The sequence below is a fragment of the Phalaenopsis equestris genome, unplaced genomic scaffold, assembly GCF_001263595.1.
Source record: "Phalaenopsis equestris unplaced genomic scaffold, ASM126359v1 Scaffold000147, whole genome shotgun sequence".
In the NCBI taxonomy this organism is placed as follows: Eukaryota; Viridiplantae; Streptophyta; class Magnoliopsida; order Asparagales; family Orchidaceae; genus Phalaenopsis; species Phalaenopsis equestris.
The window spans coordinates 249,887-255,481 of record NW_018164589.1 but is presented as its reverse complement, the minus strand read 5'-3'; the positions used below and the strand labels follow the sequence as shown (position 1 = coordinate 255,481).

Genomic DNA, 5,595 nt, shown 5'->3' with positions numbered 1-5,595 from the left:
GGAATGTTATAAAGGGTTTGAGATTCAAATTGGAACAAGTGAGTGGGCTATAGGGTTCAATTGGGTGAGATTAGGCCCTATGGTCAAAATTAGGGATTTTGGTTTGGATTGAAATGAGGTTCACGATGTGAGTCAATTGGACTTGGTTTTGGTTTAAATTTAGTTTGGTCATGATGAATTTGAGTTTATAATTGAAATTGGAGAAGATTGGGATTAAATTGATGGACATTTGGGGTGAATTGGGTTAATTGGGTATTTAAAGGCAATTTGAGACTTTTGGTCAAAATGTGTCAAATTGAGTTCAATTGAAGAGTCCAAATTGGTTTTGGAGATATTTGAAATGATTTTGAAGGTTTTGGAAAAGTTTGGGCCACGAAGGGTATTAGGTGTTTTGGGTATTTTGGGAGGTTTCAAATGGTTTGAGATGATTTTTGAACAAATTTGGGTGTTTTGGGTGAAATTGTGAATTTTGATCAAACTTAGGGTTTGGGGGTGTTGTTGGCAAATTGGGTTGATTTGGGGGAGGGGGGTGGCAAAAAGGTTAGGTTAGTTATTTTGGTGAAAGTGAGGTGCCAACTACCCTATTTGAGCCATGGACTAATGGAATCCTCATTTGGGTCTTCCATATACTGGTCCTACCTAAATCCTATCCTAGGGCTAGTGGGTCTAGGGGACCATCAACATGAGTCTCCCAAAAGATCAAGGGATCAAAGTTAACAAGTTTGGGTTTAGGTTTGTGAGTGGGATGTGATGTGCAAGTGAGCGATAGTGTATGCACCAGCTCAAGACCAATCCTAAGGCCAAGCAATCCTATGGGGAGTCACACTGAGCTCCCCTATATTGACCCCACCTACTAAGTGCTAGAGGTTAGGACCAATATGTAGAACTTCAAGTTGTGCAAAGAAGAGTTTAGAATTTCTAATAGCGAGGGTTCCTTTTCTAGTCCTCTAGGAATAGTCAACAGGAAATTCCTATGGCTAGACCCTAGGCTACTAAAGAGGAAACTAGACCTCAACCAAAAGTGAGGTCAACATTTACCTATCCATATAGCTAATAAACCAAAATCATATGAAGATCTATATAGCTAATAAACCAAAATCATATGAAGATCTATATAGCTAATAAACCAAAATCATATGAAGATCTATATAGCTAATAAACCAAAATCATATGAAGACAAGCACAAATTAAAAATAAATGCAATCATAATGTATTCTCTAAATCACAACCACATAAAACACAAATATTATTAATATTCATGCCTCTAAGAGTAAAAATGTCACAAGTCTTTAAATCATTATGAATAATTTTTCTTGAGTGAATAGCATATTTGATAAAATGGACTTTAAACCAATTTGACTTATAACAATCAACACACGTCAAATGATTATAGAGAGAAGAATGAATAGACTTATGAAAATAAATGTTGGCATTATCTAAAAGACAAATATCTCCAATTATAATAGGAATATAGGTTAAAAATATTTAAACAAGAGATAGGAATATAATAAAATGTATCCAAATTCTTATTACCATCAATAATAACATCTATAATAGAACGTTATGGGGAAGATTAAACCATTAAAAAAATAATATCACCAAAATGCTCTTTGAGAGAAGTACCATGAAACCACAAAAAATAAAAGAAAGAAAGAGTACTATATGAGTAACTTGAAATTTTAAACTATGTCTCATTTTATAAGTCACCTTAAGAATATCCTTCCAAAACAAAGTGGAAAAATTACTAGATTCAAATTAAAAGGAATATAGTAATTTAAAAACCATTTAGACTGATCAGATATAACATTATATAACTTTCAAATAATTTTAGCTTTACACATAAAATTAATATTATCCAATGAAGAAATACCCAACCCATACCCAACCCACCATAAATCTTAGGTAAACTAATCTTACTCCATAAAATGGTATGATGTCTACTATGATTATCATTATGTAACAAAAATTTTGATATCCTATAAGTAATTTTCTTTCTAACGCTTTTAAGAATAACAGAAAAATGAAATAAAAAATACTAATAAATCTAAGTAGTAAACTTAACAAGCTGAAATTTACCATCAATAGATAAAACCTTTTGCTTCCAACCAGCTAATCACTTATTAAGTTTACCAATAAGAATAGGACAGTTAGCCATATCCGACTTAGTAGGTTTAATAATGACACCCAAGTAATTACAAGGCAAAAGATCTAAGAGTAAGCCCACAAATAACACAAATTCATTTTTGCGTAATATTATTAACATACTTAGAAATAACAATAAAAAATTTAGAATTACTAACAAATAGATTAGTGGCACTACTAAACTTATTCAATATATCTTTAATAAATGTAGTAGAGTATAAATAAGCTTTCCCAAATTAAAGAATATTATCAACTTAGATTGGGTGAAAAATCTAATTAGAAGAATAAGAATCAAGATAAAACAAATAAAGCATTAATAACAATAACAATAAGGAAAGGAGAAATGGGGCAGTGTTATCTCAAACCAAATTAAGAAGAGAAGTGACATTTAAGCTTTGTATTAATAATAACATTAAAATTAGCATCCTTAGTACAGTAAATAATCCAATGAATAAAAATTTGAGAGAAAGAAAGCTTTCTTATATGATTATAAGGAAAAGTTCTATCAACTTTATCAAAATCCTTACAAATATTTATCTTAAAACAAAATCTTTTAACAAAATATTTTGAATTAAAACCATAAAGTAATTTATTTGCAAGGATGATATTTTCAGCAATATCCCTTCCTTTAATAAAGGCAACTTAAACATGAGTCAATTTGGAAGAACAGTTTTAACTCTATCAGTAATAAGGATAGTAATAACTTTATAAAAAGTATTACATAAAGATAACGGTCTATAATCAAGAAAAATTTTAGCTTCAAATTTTTTTGGGAATACTCATAATAACAATATGCTTCACTCTATGAGGAAGCATAGAAGTATGAAAGAAATGGTTAATAACCATAATCAATTATGACCAACAATATGCCAACAATTTTTAAAAATTTTCAAAGAAAGACCATCAGGCTCAGAAGCCATATTAGAGCCTAGAAAAATAAGCTTTCTTAATATCCTCATTAGAAAAAGATTGAATAAAAAAGTAATCTTCATTAGAAACATAATGAGAATAAAAAATAAAGAATCCATAATAATATCATCATAAACTATATCCTCATTTAAAAGACAAGAATAAAAAGCTATAACTTCACTAATAATATCATCTTGTCTAGAAACATAATCATTATTAACTTAAATATCGTTAATAATATGAGAATTATATGTCTAATATTAGCTTTTTTATAAAGAAACTTAATATTATATTCCCCATTAGAAATCCAAAAACATTTAACTCTTTGCTTAGCCCACTAATAATTACAAATATTAGAATTAGAAATGTTATTATGAATAGAAAAGGCTTGCCTAATCAAGTCAATCGAAAGAGGTTGATAATCTAATTCATTCAGTATCTCATTAAGTTTAAGATAAAGAGAAGAAATATGAGCAGAAAAAGTATTATAAGAATTTCAATTACAAATTTTCAAAATAATTTTAACATTCTTACGCTTATTACATAAAGCAAAGATAGAACTACCATTAACATGAGTCTTCCAAATAAAAAAATAAAAATTAAGACAAACTCTAAAGTTTTTTTTATGCATGAATCCACAATGCAAGTAATTTGATTTACCCAAATGAATATTTATGAGATGTTGATCAGGGGAGAAATCGTTTAAAACTTTACACCATGCTCTACCAAGAAGACATGTAATAGTATTATTCAGCTGAATATTTAATTATACAACTGAATTAAGCTAGCTTAAAAAATGCAATTATTAAAATTCACTAATTTACTAGGCAAATAAGAAAACCTCTCCACCTTAATTCTAATAATACAATTAAAATCTCAAAGAAAGGAGAAATTATTTTATACATACGGTGTCCGGTCTCTACTATGAATCACCACGATCATTTTTTTTATTTTATTTAAAAAAAATTAAAATAAAATCCATCAAAATACATTTTTGTGATGATAAACTTTGGAGAACTGACAAAATAGAAGAGCCAATGATCGTTCCTATTTTTAGTTCATGGCTCCCTCCTCTCCCCAATCTCAATTTTATTGGTTTAGAAGTCTGCTCTGTCCAATTCCATGACCTTCCGCCCGCCGCCCACTGTCATTTGTCTGTTTGCCAGATATTGCGAGCATCTATGGGCTCTCCCTCGAGAGGCCATTTGAAGCCATTGGGGCCGAAGGTATTCTTTAATTCCTGCCTTTAAAAAATAAAAAATGAAAAAAAATGCTTTTTTTTCCTGGTTTGTCTCTTTCTTTTTGTCTTCTGTTTATCAAAGAGGGACAATTGAAGTCGTCTATGATGTTCCAGGATTACCGAAACTTCTCTGAGTTCCGTATTGTTACTGTTGCTTTGAAAATTTTTCTTCTGATTACGTAATGTATGTCGGGGGGCTTCTTCAGATTTGATGGCTTTTTGATATTTTGAATTACATCCATTTACTTTTTGGTGCCTGTTCTGTCCCCAAAAAATTCCACTTCCTCTTATCAATTAGGGTTTGTTTTGTATTTGCTCTGAGAGGAAGAGATTAACGATGCAGTAATACCTTTTTTTTTTGTGTCAATTTACTTGTGCATTCCCTTGTTCGCAGTTGGCAGGAAGGGCGGAGGGGAGGGAGAAAAATTCATCAACCAAAACAAATGATGACTCACCTGACTCCCATGGTATATTTGACCATAATCTACTCGTTTAAGTTGCATAAAAAAAGTTAGATTAATCTTTCTGTGCTTTCCAGGCACGAATTCCTTTTGTTCTTTACTTTGAAGAGACATGTTGCAACTAAAATTTGCACATTTACATATGTACTACCCAATTTGTATATATGTAAATATCTAACAGAAAAACTTTACTTTTTACATTTATATCACCCAAATATTTCATATCACACTAAAAATTAAACCATTATAACTTTAAAAAAGTGAAATACACCTTTTCCTGCATAGGTAAAGTGGCATGTATGTAAAAATTGAAGTTTAGGTGTTTGATTATTAAAGAAATAGGAATTGAATAATGTAAAAATAAATGAAGAAAAAAGGTTGCTTGGAGTTCTCAAATTCTTAAGAGGAGAGGAAGATTGTTAGGTCCTATCTCTCTAAAATTCTGTCAGTGCTTCGACCATTGCTATTCTTTTGACCGTTGGAAAGGTTGTCGTCTATTTGTTCCATCAGGCATGATTTCTTAGAAGAAACCAGTCCCAAGCACCTACATTAACTATAAAATTTGATTGTAGTAATCTCTTGATTGTGTGGCTTCTTAATATTTTGGACCAAAAACATCAACTTTACTATTTTTGTAATATTTCAATATTAATGTCATAGGTAACAAACATACAATTAGATATGAATAACCACATTTCAAATGTAATAGCATTTGGACTGTCTTATTAATGAACATTAATTACAATAAATAATCTAATAAGGAAAATTATAAAATTGTGAATTTTTTTTCACAAACAATTAAGTATAGAAGTTAAAAAAATTTAATACTGATTGTTATTTTAA

General features: G+C 30.0%; 1 protein-coding gene across 6 annotated transcripts in view; it reads left to right on the top strand.

The window, feature by feature from the left end:
- The first annotated feature begins 4,703 nt into the window (after positions 1–4,703).
- Positions 4,704–5,595, top strand: part of LOC110021800 (type I inositol polyphosphate 5-phosphatase 10-like) — a 19,005-nt gene continuing 18,113 nt past the window's right edge. For 2 of the 6 annotated variants that reach the window (XM_020720444.1, XM_020720446.1), the window contains exon 1: positions 4,704–4,758. The gene's annotated coding sequence lies outside the window, so the exon portion shown is untranslated. The remainder of the gene's footprint in view (positions 4,759–5,595) is intronic. The other 4 variants (XM_020720445.1, XM_020720443.1, XM_020720448.1 and 1 more) reach the window with 3 other exon arrangements.